The sequence below is a fragment of the Monodelphis domestica genome, chromosome 7 (genome assembly GCF_027887165.1).
Source record: "Monodelphis domestica isolate mMonDom1 chromosome 7, mMonDom1.pri, whole genome shotgun sequence".
In the NCBI taxonomy this organism is placed as follows: domain Eukaryota; kingdom Metazoa; phylum Chordata; class Mammalia; order Didelphimorphia; family Didelphidae; genus Monodelphis; species Monodelphis domestica.
Genome location: NC_077233.1, coordinates 145,000,585 through 145,019,803, shown reverse-complemented (window position 1 = coordinate 145,019,803; position 19,219 = coordinate 145,000,585). Strand labels below are relative to the sequence as shown.

General features: G+C 33.7%; 1 protein-coding gene across 2 annotated transcripts in view; it reads right to left on the bottom strand.

Annotated features, from left to right (window-relative positions):
* AXIN1 (axin 1) overlaps positions 1 to 19,219 on the bottom strand; it is a 188,665-nt gene that overhangs the window by 162,495 nt on the left and 6,951 nt on the right. The gene's annotated exons all lie outside the window — the stretch shown is intronic.

Genomic DNA, 19,219 nt, shown 5'->3' with positions numbered 1-19,219 from the left:
ATATGCAAAGGGCACCAACTAAACATTCCTGCTCTGTCAGCAGTAACTGAGACATCTTCAAATTGAACTTTTACTAGAAATAATTTGAATACTACTCTAGCTTATACAGAAGAGAGCTCTGAATTCATCTCCACTACCTACAGATGATCTTAGAGAGCTGTCAGTATGTTCATGTTAAAAAGTTCCTTCTTCCTTTCATAATATTTATAGCCAAGATTAGCTTCAGTATAATATCCATATAGTAACTTCAAGAAGTAGTAAGAGGTCCTCAATAGGAATTATCACTAATTTAAAGGCAGTGTCATATAAAAACAAAATGATAGAATTGGCTAGGAGTAGAAAAAATTATACCTACATTCAAATCCTCCCTTTGACACTTGTCAGCTTTATGATACCCAGGGCAAGTTACTTAACCACTATGTATATAAAGCAAATAACTTCTCAGAACGTATCTACTTTATATAGTACAGTGCCTAGCATACATTGTTGTTCAGTCATTTCAATCATGTCTGACTCTTTATGATCCCTTTTGGAGTTTTCTTAGCAAAGATCCTGGTTTGTCATTTCCTTTTCTAACTCATTTTACAGATGAACTCAGGCCCACAGTTAAGTGATTTGCCCAGGGTCACAGAGGTAGTTAAAATGTCTAAGGCTAGATCTGAACTAAAAGAGAGTTTTCCTGACTTCAGACCTGGAACTCTATCCTCTGGACCACCTAGCTAACCATCTACCTGGCATATGTAGGTATAAAACAAATGTTTATTGACAGATTAAAGCATTTCCTGGAATTTAACTGAGGCATCAAATACTTTTAACACTGAAGTCTCAATGGTCTCATGCTTCCAGAAGGCTTTGGCTTTGCCAAAAAGACCAACAACTAGTTCCAATTTACTGAGGTTCCCCCTGTAAGCTTATACCATTGGGTCCAACCTTCTATCATCTCTTCAAACAATTGGATATTACCACATAAGGAACAATGCACATTTTGAGGCTGTCTTTATTGGAACTCTCAGTAACAGACTTATATAAGAGTACCATTCTCTTAAGTGTAAATCAAGGTGTCCTTAGCATAAACTACCAGATACTAAGTGTTCCCAAAGACCACTCCTACAGATCTGCTATAGGCTTCAGTTTCTTAAATCTGCAAAATGAAGGAGTTAGTCGAGATGACTTCTAAAATACCTATATTTCTAAATCTATGATTCCATAAAGGAAACATTTCCAATAAACATCCATTTATTAAGTACTTACTATGTTCCAAGCACTAAGCTAAGTGCTAGTGAAAACAAAGGCCAAAAGAGTCCCTACTCTCCAGTAGCTCACATTCTAATGAAACATAAAAATTACTAGGTACATACACAAAATATACAGGGTAAATAGATAGTAATCTCAGAGACCCATCTGTACCCTGAGGCCACTAGTGTCAAGGGAGGTTGGGACACAATTGTACAAAATTATGCAAAGAAAACATATGAGAACATTGAAATATGTTTATAGAAATTTTTAAAATATATACTTATGTAGACATACATACACGTGCATAATTTTGTGGCCTTTGTTCATTTTATGCCCTATACCTGGAATGTCTTCACTTCCCTTTTTTCAATCTGAATCTTACTGCAATATTTTGATATGATCAGAACTGTGATCTCAATGATAAAAGATATCCCAATCCTAAAGATTTGGGCTAGAACCCTTCCATACCTCATATTATGTAATTTTTGTCCATGTCCTCTATAAATCTTGCACAGAGTGCAAGATGAAAATGAGGGTCTTCTAGGTCATGTAACATTGCAGGTATGCTAATGAGGCATATGAGCTATTTAAATGTTAGCCCTTCCTCTTGCTATATTACTGGCTCACCTCCCTTTCCATTAAAACATCATTTTGTTATTATCTTTTACATCACTTCTGGGATACAAGACAGTGATAATACACAAACATTTCCTTTGTATGCTGGGTCATCTACTGTTTTGATGCTTTAAAGATTGTCTTATCACATAATTCATAGCAATATAGCATCAACAAGATTGTGGTGCTTTTTTTTAAAAAAAGTGTTTGTTTCAGTGAAATCTTATTGCCGAAAGTAGTTGGCCACTTAAATATAATCTAGTCCACCCTTTTCTCCTACTTAATTCTGAGTCTACCTTATTATATCCATCTGTAAGAGACTGATAGACAGATAGAAGCTCAATAGGTTCAGCAATTAGGATTCTTCATCCACATGGCTTTTTTCTATTTAGAGTGTGAGGCTCAACTCTTTTAAGTGATTATGAGTCTTTTCAGAGACTTGAGAAATTTTTTTAAAAATGTAATCTAAACAAGAGCATTTGAAGGGTCTCATCAACAAAAGGGGAATTCTTCCAGTTGAATGTGACAGTTGTAAACCATATTTTATCAGCATTTCATCCTCCTGTTTTATGCCTCATTTATAATTAATAATCAAAAGGTTGAACAAAAGTTATTAAGTAATTTTTATAATATCACCAAATATACAGAAGAAACTTGTTGGAAGGAATCAAAATTTTTTATAATTAAACTCATATTGTCAACAAAAAAGCATGGTGTCTGGTACATGGTGATGTTTAATTTAAAGTAAGATTTTGCTGACTCCTATAGAACTTGATAAAATAATAAAATTCATTTGGAAAAACAAAAGATCTAGAACATCAAGGAAAATGATATAAAGAAGTAGAGATGTGGAGAAATGCCACTTCTAGACCCTGAACTATATTTTAAACTTCAGATATCAAAACCATCTGGCATTGATTAAAAAATACATAAATGGAAAGACTAGACAAAGTAGAATCAAAAACAAAGGAACTCATAGAAAGATCAATATGAATTGAGGTAGCTTTAAGCAGAGTCAAGGAAATAACATACACAGTAACTACAATAATGTAAATAGAAAGAACCACATAACAAAAAAAGTGAATGGAACAAAGTTTTAAAGATCAAGAAAGACTTGAATGAAAAGATATGGGAGGCCCTCAAGTACTGCATACTGCTACATATTTTTGGACTTTTTCAAGGTAGCAATCATTTGTGGTGACTTTTTCTTCTTTAAAAACTACTGGGGGCAGCTGGGTAGCTCAGTGGATTGAGAGTCAGGCCTAGAGACGGGAGGTCCTAGGTTCAAATCTGGCCTCAGACACTTCCCAGCTGTGTGACCCTGGGCAAGTCACTTGACCCCCATTGCCTAGCCCTTACCACTCTTCTGCCTTGGAGCCAATACACACTATTGACTCCAAGACGGAAGGTAAGGGTTTTTATAAAAAACAACAACAACAAAAAACAAAACACTATTATTTGTTATATGAGATAGTTCTTTGGGAGAGGGAAAAGGAGGTACACATGGGATAATCAGAATGAAAGAAACAAAAGAAATCAGTAAAACTATATTTTAAAGAATGTTTATTAACTAACAATAAACACTGTAAGTTTTATATTCTCTTACCTTTCAATCAACAGTGACTATAAATATATGGTCTACCACAGAACACTACTTAAGAAAGCCTGCCTATTCAGTTCTCAGCCAAAGAAATCAAAACTATTAATAAGCACATGAAAAAGTGTTCTCAATCTCTTATAATCAGAGAGATGCAAATCAAAATAACTCTAAGGTATCACCTCACACCTAGCAGATTGGCTAACATGACAGCAAAGGAAAGAAATGAATGCTGGAGGGGATGTGGCAAAGTAGGGACATTAATTCATTGCTGGTGGAGTTGTGAACTGATCTAACCATTCTGGAGGACAATTTGGAACTATGCTCAAAGGGCGATAAAAGACTGTCTGCCCTTTGATCCAGCCATAGCACTGCTGGGTTTGTACCCCAAAGAGATAATAAGGAAAAAGACATGTACAAGAATATTCATAGCTGTGCTCTTTGTGGTGGCAAAAAATTGGAAAATGAGGGGATGCCCTTCAATTGGGGAATGGCTGAACAAACTGTGGTATATGTTGGAGATGGAATACTATTGTGCTGAAAGGAATGATGAACTAGAACAACCTCCAGGAATTGATACAGAGTGAAAGGAGCAGAACCAGAAGAACATTATACACAGAAACTGAAACACTGTGGTACAATAGAATGTAATGAACTTCTCTACTAGCAGCAATGCAATGAACCAAGACATTTCTGAGGGATTTATGAGAAAGAACGCTATTCACATCCAGAGAAAGAACTATGAGTAGAAATGCAGAAGAAAACATATGATTTATCACTTGTTTATATGGGTATATGATTTGAGGTTTTGGTTTTAAAGATTATTATAAAAATGAATACTATGGAAATAGGTTTTGAGTGATAATACAAGTATAGCCCAGTGGAATTGCTTATTAACTCCAGGAGGGGGAGAGAGAAGATGGGAAGGAGAGAACATGAAGCATGTAACCATGTAAAAAAAAACTTTTTTCAAAGCCTGCCTTTTAAACTCCTACTCATCTTTTAAAAACCAACCTAAATAGTCACTTTTTACATTAAGCCATCTCTACATCTACTCTGCAGTTAACCACCTTGGACCTCCCCTAACATCATCTTGTTTTATACCTCTCTAATATATTGCATCTATTACATATTAGTGTGTAATAAGTATTAGTGAAATCTCATCCCCTCTCCCTTGTCCCCATCCCCTAGCCTAGACTTTCAACTGAGAGCAGAAAACATGTTTTATATAAAATTTGTTCTACCCAATGCCTAGTACAATGTTCTGCATACAATGAAAACGTTGTTGCTGAGTCATGTCCATCCACTCTTCATGATCCTATTTCAGTTTTTCTTGGCAGAGATTCTGGAGTGGTTTGCCATTTCCTTCTCCAGCTCATTTTACAGATAAAGAAACTGAGACAAACAGGGTTAAGTGACTTACCTAAAGTAACAAAGCTAACGTCTGATGCTGTATTTGAACTCAGGTCTTCCTGACTCCAGAGCTGGTACTCTATTCACTTCACCACCTAGTTGCCCACAATAAACACATAATTTTTGCTAAATTCATTGAATAGGTAAATAGACAAAGACAATGAGAGGGGTTATGTGGATAATAACAAGTGAATTGTTATTTGTTAATTTTTTTTATTATAAATCATTCTAAATATGTTCTCACATGGAAATTTATTCAAATTTTTGTTTTAAAAAGAATTTAAAGGATAATTTGTCACAATAAGAGTTCTAGACAAGCAACATCAGTTCAAATTAAAATTCTGTTAAACCAGGACCAGAGTTCATTTCAAATACAGACCTAAAAGTCAATGTTCATCAGTACAAGAGGTAATTTGGTAGCACCAGCAGAAACAGAGCTACCTCATATCCTTTGTGTATGTGTTACATATACATATGTATTTTTATATATCACAAAAACAATACGTAAGTTGGATTCTATTTTCAAAATCAAACTGAATCCATCACTAGAGTCTTTACTTGCAAACTTTAATAAAAAAAGAAATGGGAAGACCTGTGGGAAGGGAAAGACTTTAAAACCAAGCAAGACATAGAAAGAGTCACAAAATATAAAATAAACAATTTTGATTACATCAAATTAAAAAGTTTTTGTACAAACAAAACCAATGTAACCAAAATTAGAAGGGAAGCAACAAACTGGGAAACAATCTTTATAACAAAAACCTCTGACAAAGGTCTAATTACTCAAATTTATAAAGAGCTAAATCAATTGTACAAAAAAATCAAGCCATTCTCCAATTGATAAATGGGCAAGGGACATGAATAGGCAGTTTTCAGTCAAAGAAATCAAAACTATTAATAAGCACAAGAAAAAGTGCTCTAAATCTCTGATAATCAGAGATACGCAAACCAAAACAACTCTGAGGTATCACCTCACACCTAGCAGATTGACTAACATGACAGCAAAGGAAAGTAATGAATGTTGGAGGGGATGTGGCAAAGTGGTGACATTAATTCATTGCTGGTGGAGTTGTGAATTGATCCAATCATTCTGGAGGGCAATTTGGAACTATGCTCAAAGGGCGACAAAAGAATATCTACCCTTTGATCCAGTCATGGCACTGCTAGGTTTGTACCCCAAAGAGATAATAAGGAAAAAGACTTGTACAAGAATATTCATCGCTGCGCTCTTTGTGGTGGGAAAAAACTGGAAAATGAGGGGATGCCCTTCAATTGGGAAGTGGTTGAACAAATTGTGGTATATATTGGTGATGGAATACTATTGTGCTCAAAGGAATAATAAAGTAGAGGAATTCCATGGAGTCTGGAACAACCTCCAGGAACTGATGCAGAGTAAGAGGAGCAGAATCAGGAGAACATTGTACACAGAGACTGATACACTGTGGTACAACAGAATGTAATGGACTTCTCCATTAATGGCAATGCAATGTCCCTGAACAATCTGCAGGAATCAAGGAGAAAAAAACACTACCCTCAAGCAGAGGACAAACTGTGGGAGTAAAAACACCAAGGCAAGGCAACAGCTTGACTATAGGGGTGGAGGGGATATGACTGAGGAGAAACTCTAAATGAACACCTTAATGAAAATGCCAACAACATGGAAAAGAGTTCGGACTGAGAACACATGTGATACTCAGGAAACACGCATCGCCATGGGGGGGTGGGGGGGAAATGATCTTTGTTTCTAATGAATGATGTTTGAAAATGACCAAATAAAATAATGTTTAAAAGGAAAAGAAAAGAAAAGAAATGAGAGGGATGGGGGCAGCAGAAAAGACTCCTACGTACAAGATATGACCATAAAGTAAAGATACACACATGAAAATTGGTATTATTTTGTAGTCACGCCTAAAATCCAAATAGAATGGGCAGATAGGCCCTAAGTAGTTTCAAAATTATCATAGCAATTCTTTCAAAATGCTTGAGACTCCATGGAAATGGGTTTGAATCAAGAACACATGATACCCAGTGGAATCGTGCGTCGGCAATGGGAGAGGTGGGGGGGGGGGAGGGAGGAAAAGAAAATGATCTTTGTTTCCAATGAATAATGTTTGGAAATGACCAAATAAAATAATGTTAAAAAAAAAAAGCTTGAGACTCACAAGTACCTCTTAATGAGTAGATTGTTTGTTTGTAGAAAACTTGAGGCGTATTGTCAAATTTTTTAAACTAGGAAAGAGTATTTGATGCCCAATAACCATAAAAATAGTAACAGCTGACATTTGTTATACTTTAAGGCTTATAAAGCACTTTATATAATTTCATTTGATCTTCACAACCACCCAAGAGGTGAGTTATTAACCCCTTTTTACAAGGAAGAAATTTTGAGTCTTAGTGGCTTAAACCCAATGGTACAACTAGTGTCAGAGGCAGATTCTAACTCATATCAATTCTAATAAAGACTCTTTTCTAGAGTTTTGCTATAACTAATGCCATTTTTTTCTTCAGGTTCATATGTGCTATTTGTCCTTTAGCCACCCACCAATTATTTTCTTTGCTTTTCAACTTAGGGCACACTATAATCACATAATGTTACCACAATACAAAAAAATGATTAACTTTCTCTTTAAAGATGAACAAATTGTTCTCAAGAAGATGCAATAAGAAAACCACAAGATTGTACAAAAGGGAAAAATGTCCTACATTTTAGCCATGAGGCTGGTATTTCAACTAACCTGTTGCCCGAGAATATTAATTTATACAGTAGAGGCATACTTCAGTTACCACTACCCTAACCAATGTTTATATCAATAACAAATAAAGTAAAGCTCACCTTAACATTAGAAACTCCACTATAATTTCATCTGGCCAAATACCAATGATGTAAATTAGACTATCAGTAACAATTAAAATTGGAACTTCAGTCTCAGTAATACTAACTTTGCTGAGTCAGTTTATTATGCCAATTATAATATTTTTTTCTATGAAACTAACTGTTCTCTAATATTGTTCTGTCTGGCCTCAAGCTTTTGTGAAACCAATTAACATTAGATGGGATTTGCCTTCAAATGTATTACTAGGTGGCTCAGTGTATAGTCAGACCTGGAGAAGGGGAAGTTGTGAGTTCAAATCTAGCCTCAGATTCTTCCTAGCTGGGTGATCCTTGACAAGTTAATTAACACCCGTTGTCTAACCCTTACTACTCCTCTGCCTTGGAACCAATACTTAGTATTGATTCTAAGACAGAAGGTAATGGTTTTTTTAAAAATGTATTCCTGAAAAGTATAAATTTTGTTCTTGTAAATTAGCTTTTTTTCCCTTTTCAAATAAATGTCATTTTAGGGGTCAACCAATATTCAACCTAGCATATTATTTTTATGTTACATATAAGGAAAGAGACAAGAAACCTTGCCTTCAGTAACTCACCAAAAGTTACAAAGTCATGCAGTGGTAGAAATGGGGACTAGAATACTGGTTACTGGACTTTTTCTATTCATTTTTTATGTATTTGTGCAGTTCACTATTCATAAGAATACTGAGGTTTTCTAAAAGTTTAGTTTATAAATATAAGTGATTACTCCCAAAGTTTTGTTTTACAAGGCCTCTTTCAAGACCTGATTCCTCCATGATACCTCTCTCACATAATTACTTAGAACAGTTCTTACATGAATTCATGTAAGATGAGTTTGTATTATAGAATGATTACATACTTTGGGGAGGGTCTTTTAAAAAAAAAGGAAACAATTTCACAATACAATTAATTTTATATTCATGGATGTAGGGAGCAACGATACTGCTTCTTTCACCATTTCCTTGATGCCTGCAGATATAAGACTCCATCAGTGGTCACTATAGCAATATTGACATCTCAGTTAGTCCTGAAATGTTCTTCTAAACTTTACCTGGCTCACTTGGAAGAGAAATGCAGTTGAAAAGCTTGAAGACTGTTTTAAAACTTTTAAAATATATATTTAAAATCTTTAGATGCTCTGTTTTGCTTTATGACAAAAAAAGGCTTGATCCCAAAGAAGAGACATAATAAAACATCATCCTCTCACTCCTTTGAAGTGAGAGGGGAAGAGTAGCATTACAAGATATGGAACACTACCAGATTTTATATATATATATATATAACATTTATATATTTTTAATATATTATATATATTTATATTATATATTTATATATATTATATATTATATATATGTATATAAAATCTGGTAGTGTTCCGTGTGTGTGTGTGTGTGTGTGTGTGTGTGTGTGTGTGTGTGTGTATTAACCAATCTGCTGGTTTTTCTCTTCTTTTTATTTTCTCTTTAAAAGTTTGTTGGGGAGAGGGATACGAAATGAATTTTAGGCAATGTAAAAACAAAAGATATTAAAATTTTTTTAAAGCTAGCAGTAAGATTCACGAGTTCTTATATAATCCTATTCTTGTCCACTTTGTTTATAAAAATGTTCTTTTCTTTAGTGGCCATAAAGTTTAGAATTTTTCAAAAATTAAGGAAAAAAACTACAAATATTCACTCATCTAAACTTCATAACAATCCCATAGGACAAAGACAGTGTATTACCATTCAAAACAGATCACAATTTTCCCCCAAAACATGGCTTGTAAAAAAATGTGACTGAAGCATCAACCACAAAAGGAACAAAGATAACAGAGAAGCAGAAGACTTTTGCGTCAGTGAATATATTTTAATGTATTTTGTATATTTTTTTGATATATGCTTAAACTTTTTTTCATTTCAAATAAATTTCATTTTAAAGGGGTCAATAAATTGTAGCCTAGCATGATGTTATTTTCATGTTACATATAAGGAAAGAGACTAGAAACTATACCTTAAGTGAATCACAAAGTCACAAAGCTATGCAACTGGTGCAGCTAGGTAGCTCAGTGGATAAAGCTCCAGACCTAGAGACTAAAGGTCCTGGGTTCAAACCTCACCCTGACACTTCCTACCTATGTGGCTGTGGCAAGTCACTTAACCCCCACTGCCTAGCCTTTAAAGCTCTTCTAGCTTTGTAACCAATACTTGGTATTAATTCTCAGGCAGAAGGTAAGGCTTTAATGAAAAAAATAATTTTTTAAAAGCCATGCAGTGGTAGAATAGGGACTTCTTCTACTATGTATATACTATTTCTGTAAATCATTTTCAATTACACACTTAAACTGTAGTGTTCAGGTATTTGTTATCTCCTTTAATTACCAATAAACTGCAGGAGATGGTATCTTATTTACATTTGTATCTCTTTCAATGCCTAAAGGTACTTTTCACTCCAGGGAAAGAGGAGAGAGGTGGGGAAAAGACCAAGGACTAGAAATGATGATTTCATCAGCATAAAGAATGGTCTGCAAATTTCTCCCTCCATCGGTATAAATCAATACCTTGCCAATAACTTAAATAGTTTTAGAGAGTTGCCTAGGGAACCAATAAGTTAAATGATGAGTCCAAGAATCCACAGTCAGAGTTTGGCCCTTTATCTATAGCTTTCCAGGTAGCTTATCTAGAAGACACTTAATTAGATATTTGTTGAATAGTCAGTCAGCAAGCACTTTATTAATCTCCTATAGCCAGGCACTGAGCTAAAGATGAAGTAAATTGTGAAAGAGATCACCTTTTTGAAAGTAAACCAAACAGTTCTATTATCTAAAGACAAGTGTTAAATGGTTAGGAGTGGTTACTAAACAATAATTATACTATTGTATTTTTATTTAAATAATAACTGAAGACAAACTCCAACCTTAGAGGGCAAAATCTTAAGGGAGAGGAAGCCATGTGAAAAAGTGATGGAGAGAACCCTAAGAATTAGGGAAAATTAGATTGAAATCCTGCCTTGATCACATACTAGTTTGATTCTGGACAAATTATTTAACTTCTTAAGTGTCAATGTAACTTTCTAACAATAAAAATCATACAACAGGAGCTGACTGCATTTGATAGAGGGTTTGCTCACCAAGAATTTCCAACCTCAATGAAAACTAGTGTTGGATCTAAATGAATAAATATTTAAGGCAGGAGGTGGCAATGAACAGTAAACTCATATACTTGTGATAATCCTATATATAGGCCAATATTATTACTGTTTTTGAACTGTTTCTTGATTCCTCAGAATATAAGATCTTCAAGGGTAGAGATCATATGCACTACTTTTGAATTTCCCACAAAATGAAGCACAACACAAGGAATGAAATATTTAATAAATGTGTGATTTTAAATTTAAATGTTAATTTAATTTTAATTTTTTTTAAATTGAGGCAAGAATGTTTAGCTTGAGAACGGTGCCCACAAGAGTTTATAAGCATTAGAATGCTTGTCTACAAAAATGGCAGAAAAGTCACTTAATGGGCAATGGAAAGAATGTGTGTGAAGTTTCTCTGTAACAGAAGGCACACACCACACAGGTCAGTTTTTTGACTCACTTGGCCAGATTCCACAAAGCCTTTTTAAAAAACTATACCTGTTTACATGGCATATTGGAAAGAGTTCTCAAGTTTGAATCCAGATCTGCTATTATATTATCTATTGATCTTGTGCAAATTATCTTTTCTCCTTTGAGTACTCTGGGCCAGGAGTCAGGAGATGTTTAAATTGAACCTAAGATGCTTATTAGCTGTGTGACTGGCCAAGTCATTTACTTAGTTTGCTTCTATATCTTCAACTGTAAAATGAGGATAACAATACTACCAGCCTTGCAGGGCTGTTATGAGAATCAAATAAATCAATTTAAAAAATAAAAAAAATTATTAGTCATTTACTATATGATGGGCACTATATAAATGCTTATTTCCCTTCCTTTCCTTAGTTCAAGTCCCTCCCCCCTCTCTAAAAGTGATAGGAAGAGCTAGACTGGAACTCTAAACTCCAATCCCAACAAGTGCTAATGTGTAAACAGTATCTGCAGAGATTCCTCTTAACTCAGCCTCTGTTGGGTTGGTGAAGTTGTATCACACAGAGGCAGTTTATCATGTGAGAAAACTGGTGTAGGTCATATAACTGGAATGACAGATAATAGCTGTGTCTGCCTAGATGACCCTGGACTACAGAAAGCTGCCTGAGGCTGAGTATCTTTCAGTAAGATAAAAGCCATTTTTGTATAAAGACAGAAGAAATAGCATGCCTATAGTCAACAATTCCGGTGTCAAATGGACTTTTATACTTGCAACCATGATGGGCAATGACATTCTAACAGGAATATGATAGGTTCAGATTTAGTAAGTCATGCATCTTGAAAGTGGAGTATATGCCACATTGTTTTTACTAGTTTAGTGGTCACTTTTAAAAACTCACATGGATTTTTTTTTTAACCCTGGAATTCTATTTACAATAGAAATTATTTCTTTCCAAATTTAGCAAATAGCTTTCACTGAGAAGATAACATGTTAAGTTGGGTGACTTGAAATCTTGCTACTTATTAGAAGCTCTCCTCAAATAAAAAATTGGTTAAGAAGTATTTTTTCTCCCATTCATCTAATGCAGGAGTAATGGAAAAGATTTGTCTTGGACTTCCCCAAACAAATATTCACTCCTGGGTTGAGATCAAATATGAAAAATTTCCACCCAAAGGGAAAACATCTGAGAAAGTTATGAAGAAGTGAGAAAAGAAGTGTAGAATGGAAATAGGTTTTCAGCTTTCACAGTAATCACTACTATAAACACTCTGGGCCAGGAAACACTACCTCATAATCAGTATTATCCAAGAATTTCTGGATGAGAACATTCTTCATAGAATAGACCTGAGGCAAGTTCAAATATAAGTTAATGAGTAAGATGATTGAAAACAAAGATTTAATTATCTTCTCCTCCAACCCTGAACATTAAGGCTTTTACCTAAAAACTTGCCAATAATCAGGTTCTTGGCTGACCTATTCAGTTAGCACTCAGCATGGTATAGTGAAAAGTGCAGTGGGATTTGAATTACAATTCTGCTACTTACTAGCTGTTTGGGCAAGGTAATAATCTCTCTGGGCCTCGGTTTCTTCATAAAGAGATTGAGTTTATAAAATACTAGAGTTCTTTAGAGCTTTATATTAATGAATAAGAATATGAAATTATTCACAGTAGCATTATCTGTAATGTTTAAAAAACTAGAAACAAAATTTATTCAACAATCAGGAAATTGATGAACAGCTCTTGCAGAAATGTAATAAAATATAAACTGCCACATACAATGACAAATATGAGGAACGTAAGACCAGTATGAAGTTTTGCAATGTGAAGAAAGACCCAAATAACAAAGAGTCTCACAATATAAAGACAAAACAAAGTCAACAAAACTCAAGTCAAATACAAAAAACAACATTTTATCAAAGTTGAAGTATAGGCTCTTCCTTTATGTTAACCTTTTATCTATCAAATTGGAAAATTACATATACTATCAAAAACAATCACACTATCAGGTAGTTTTTTAGTTAATTGAATAAATGCTTATGGGGTTGTAAAGGTTTTTTGTTGTTTCTTGCGACATGTTTGCATCAAAACAAAATATATCAATAAAAACAAGCAAATAAATTATAAAATTAAATGTGGCATCCCTGCAATTAAAAGAATGAAGATTTGGTAAATTATATTGCATCATATTACTATTTACACTGCAAGATACTCACTATACCAATTGGTTTTACTTAACTCTTTTCCTTTGTTTCAATGGAGTGCTCTAAGGAATGACATATATGAAAATAAAAGGCATTGGTAAAATGCATTAAAAAAAAAAACTTAAGTCACTCCCCCATCAAGTTAAAATATTGAGGGCAAGAATTTATTGGAGGCCATTTATTTACACTATTAAATTGTAATGATGGGGCAGTTAGGTATATTAGTGAACAGAGCCAGGCCTGGAGATAGGACATACTCAGTTCAAATCTGGCCTCAGACATTTCCTAGCTATGTGACCCTGGGCAAGTCACTTAACCCCCAATTGCCTTGCCCTCTTCTTCCTTGGAATAGATACTTAGTATCCATTCTAAGGTAATAAGAGGGTTGTTTTTTTTTCATTGTAATGGCAGCAACAGAAAGGAAACCTCTCCCAGCTGCCACTTTTCTGATAAGACTTGGGTGGATATTCTGTTTTGTCTCTAAGTTCTTGAGTGATAGAAGACATGTTTTGCTATATTCTATTTATGCTACAGACACAAAGGTTAAGCTCAGTTTTCGAACAATAGTTTAATTATTCAAATAATAAGTAATGATATACTAAATACTATTCCATATGCTGTAGAACCCTACTAAAATGTAAATCATTGTTTCTGTTCACAAAGATCTAAACATCTAGTTGAGATAAGACTAACTCACCTGACCCAATCCATGGTAAACAATAAAAATAGTTCTAAGCCATGTAATACAAACTATAAGTTTTATAGTTTAATGCTAACAGAAGTGAATGAAGTAATACTTCAAGAAGACGGGTCTTGAAAGCTGGAAAGGTTTCACCCACATTTCTCTTTTTTTTAAAAAGAACTGAAAATATGTAACTCATTAAAATAGTAACTTAATATAGGTCACTATTCTTTAAGAAACTAGATAGCCCTTTTGCAGTTTATTCTTCTTAATATATCTTTTTTAAACAAAACAAAAGCATCTTCCTTTCAGTAACTCTAAACTATTGCTTTTATTTTTCCTGTTAATCTTAATTCCATTTCTATTATTTTCTTCTTTTATCTTTTTAAAAGTTTTTTTCTGTTAATCTAATTTTAAAAATCCAAGTGAAAGTCAGCCAGTCATTTTTGCTAAATTAAATAATTTTATTTTGAAACCCTACCTACATCAAGACTGTATAAATCATAAAGCAATAAAGATACGTTTTGAACCAATCTCAACACATCTCTTTACCATCATCTCATAAAAAATCTCCAACAGATGTCCACTTGAAATGTCAGGCATGATGCCAGTCACTTCTAAAAAATGGATTTCATCTTCAAAACCATATAGTAATGAGCAATATTTTCAAAAGTCCATATGCTACAAAATCCTAAGCACATTGAAGGGAAATAATCTTAGAATTGAAAATAATCTCAGTAATCACACAATACAATTAAAGCCTAATTTTTTTAGAAGAACAAATTAAGGTACAGAGACACTTAGTGATTTAACTATGGTATCAAAATGGGAGAGCCTAAGGTCAATAGTTTTGTCTTATTTTTATTTATACACTTCCCAGTGCCTAAAAAGAATTTAAATATTGGCAGAAGGGAAGAAAGTAATGCACACCATCAAAAGGGAAAGTAGTTGTATTTTGTCCAACACTGTTATACTTAATAATGAGGGGTCAACTTCTTTAAAATGAGTTCTTTAATGGGTCTGTAATCTTTCATTGGGTTGAGTATATTCACTACCAGTACAACTGACAACCTCTTTAATGTTTTCTTATTCTGTGCAGTTCTTATTTCTCTTAGTAAATACTTTATGGAGTTGTACCCAAAGAAGCCACCTTCTGGTTCTTTTAATATTTTGGGAATACTAGCATTACTCAGTGTTTGGCCATTTGTTATATCATTCATCATTACATAAGTACGCTGCACTTCCTTACACCTAAATGTCTATCTTTTTATTATCTCAGAGTCACCTGCAATTTTGATTTTGTTAAGAAAAGTGATATTCCATAATTCTCAAACAACTAGCATCATCAAGGAATATATAATATTAAAAAGATCAGCAACCTAAAATCACTAAACTCTTTAATACCTAGCATTTTAAAATGCCTAAGTTGTTTTTTTAAATATCCAAATACATAAGATTATTCCATTTGCAACCTATTCCAGTTTCTAAAAACATCATCATCAGTAAAAGAATTTAGTTTACTCTAATTATTACTAATTTAAAATCTGTGAATCAACATACAGACCAACTTTCAGAGTTTAGGTCAAAGAAATAAATGACTCACATATACCAAAACATCCATAGCAATCCTTTTAGTAGTGGCAAAAAACTAAAAACAAAATAGGTAACTAATAGCTGGGAAAAACACAGTATATGAATAATAGAATATTGTCATGCTATAAGAAATAGCAAATATGAGCAATTCAGAGTAACATAAAAATATCTGCTGATCTGATTCAGGGCAAAGAAAGCAGAGTTAAGAGAATAATAAACAAGAAGACTATAGCAATGCAAATGAAAATTATAAAAAGCATCTGAACTAGGATTAAACTTAATGACCAACCGTGGTTCCAGAGAATAGAAGAAGAAAGGTATTACCCTAATTTTGATTACATCTTATTGCATATACTCTCAGAGTTGCTACTTTGAGTGGTTTTACTCAACCATTCTTTGTACTTCTGGAGTAGTGGAGGTAAGAGAGAATAAAACTAGAAAGTAATTAATGAAAAAATGCACCAAAACTTTTTTTAAATTGACCCAATGATTAATATATTTGTGGTATCACATATTATTGTTAATGTTACATTCCTACATATAAAATTGAACACTGTAGCTTAAACTTTGGGACATTTGTTCAAAGACTTCATTAAATCTATTGAATTAATTTAGCATTTTAGATACTTTGAACCAAAAAGATGCAAATTTATTACCAAATTATGACCAAAAAAGGAAAAAATTAGTTCAAAAAGTAATTTATGGGAGGCAGCTGGGTGGCTCAGTGGACTGAGAGCCAGGCCTAGGGAAGGGAGGCCCTAGGTTCAAATCTGGCCTCAGACAGTTCCTAGCTGTGTGACCCTGGACAAGTCACTTCCTGACTCTTACTGCTCTTCTGCCTTGGAACCAATACAAAGTATTGATTCTAAGGTAGAAGGTAAGGGTTTTTTGTTGTTGTGGTTTTTTTTTTAAGTAATTTAAAGGGTTACATTACTTAGTTTAACCTCATGGTAAAAACTATTTTCTTAACCATCTTCAAGAACTTCAATCCCCATGCAAACAGTAGGTACTCAAATGTTTGCTGATTTTTAATTACTTATGAAATATTATTAGGACTCTTCATAAGAATCTAAATTCTAGTACCAGTTTTGTCACCCTTCTCAAGGTAGTGGCCCTGGACAAGTCACATCCTTTACCTGGGTTCTAGTTTCTTTAAAAGTAAAATGGAAGTGGGCAGCTGGGTGGCTCAGTGGATTGAGAGTCAGGCTCAGAGATGGGAGGTCCTGGGTTCAAATCTAACCTCAGACACTCCCTAGTTGTGTGACCTTGGGCAAGTCACTTAACTCCCATTGCCTAGCCCTTACCACTCTTCTGCCTTGGAACCAATACCCAGTATTGATTACAAGATGGAAGGTAAGGATTTTAAAAAAAAAAGTTAAATGAAGATTTGTGGACTTGATTATCTCTAGTGTTCATTTGAACTCTAAGCTCCTATATTTCTAAGGAGAAAATTAACTACTAATTTGACCCAAAAAAAACTTCTCACAGTTAGTTTACACCTAAGTTGGAGAGTGAAGCAAAATTAATTTAAGACTAAGAAAAGATGTACAGAACAAATATGATGGATGATGGATCACAAAACATTTTTTCCCACAAAACATATTCAAACTAAAAACCAGAGAATGATCAAATGTTTTGCCTAAATCGAATGCTATATGTCTAATCCTATCTTATCTGAAAGTTTTCTGATCAACTCTGAAAATTTTCAAAGTTTTTAAATTAGCAAAAATTTTAAAGTCTAATAAATTCGATCAGGAGGGCTATTTTCCTAAACATTTTAGACCTACAAGAATTACTGTATCTTGCTAAATAAATAGGCTTTTGCATTGAATGAAGAACCAAACCTACTTCAAACAACTAATTTTTCCCCCCAACAAAAAAGGAGATTTTATTTTTATAGAATCACAGAATTTCTGAGTTGGAAGGGAGTTTAAAAGCCATCTGATCTCATCTTTGCCTGAATTAGAATCATTTCAACCATAAACCTGGCAAATGGTTTTCTTGATGTTACTCAAACACTGGTGGAGAAAGAGAATCTATCCTGAAAGGTACATTCCACTTTTGGACAGCTTTAATTTTTAGGTAGTTTTTCTTTATATTAACCCTAAATTTGTCTTTTTGCATCTTCTACCCATTATTTGAAATTTTGCCCTTTATTAGCCAGTGAGGAGAAATCTGTTCCCTTTTTTAGGACCTGACTTTCTGCTTTTTCACTCTTCTGAAACTTTCCTCTAGAAGTTCACCAATGAACCTCTAATCCAAAGGCTTTTTTTCTTCCTCTATCTTTATTACTTATGTGTCTTCAGTATTTGTTAGAGTTGAACAATCCTGCTGATACCCTCTTCTCCCTTGGTTTTAAGAAATCACATTGTTCTGGTTTTTCTCCTGACTTATCAAACTATTCCTTCACAGTTCCTGTCAGTGGTTTCTTATTTTCTTCCCACCTCTTTAAAGAAGTTGTTTTCTGAAGTCTTGAAGGTGGTTTGGTATCAAACAACTAATCTTATAAATATCTTTTAAATAAAAGTGTGTTTAAACACTTAGACACAGCTAATCCTATGTATACTAAGAAGAAGCCAATTTCTCTAGCAAGCTATACTTCGAAAACTGATCAGGGTTTTTTATTAATTCCACAGTAAAGTCTGAGGGCTTGGGAATTTGCTTTTCATACTCTTGATTAAACCATCAGGGTATTACATGAAGTCCTAACTTTCAAAGTTTCATAAGCAACAATCTTTCCTTATAAGCTATAGGAAAATAAGTAGGAAAAGGAAAGTAGTTCAATATCTTCAGGAGACCATTTTCCATAAACAAGAATGAATTTCCACTCCAGAGATTAAGTAAAAGGGCAAATTCAGAAATGCTTTTCCAAAGCTACACTAACCTGATGATCAAACATTCAATTTTACCTATTGCCTTGAGATTTTTAGATCATGATTTTAAAATAAAAGATAGTTAATCAAAAATTAAACATTGTTCATCTTAGACTGCCAACAGTGTTTAACCATCAACGTTTAGACATCTTGATGAAAAAAGAATGAATTCTCTGCCTCCAAACTTTGCACCCAAAGTCAGAGGAAACTTGTAAAATGCTTTTCGTGACAGAAAGTTCTCAAAGGAGCTGAATGTAACATATTTATATATCAACTCATCACACAGAAACCTCAGAACACTTCTTTTCCTCAGAAAGGGAACCTTTAATATATCAAAAAGTAAAGTAATATTCAAGTTCTAGAATCAATGTAGAATTATCTTCAGTGTACACATATAACTCACTTGCCTTTAGTTAGAAAGGCTATTTTTATAATTTAAAACCCATTTTCTATACGAATGAGTACAATTTATTAATATCACTGTCAATATGTAACTAAAATGACTATCAATATGAAAACTGTCATCAGTAAGCCATACATTTTAACCCAACTCTTACTTACAAACAAGATATTTAACATTGCAACAGAATTTGAAGGAGAGAAAACAACATTCAGT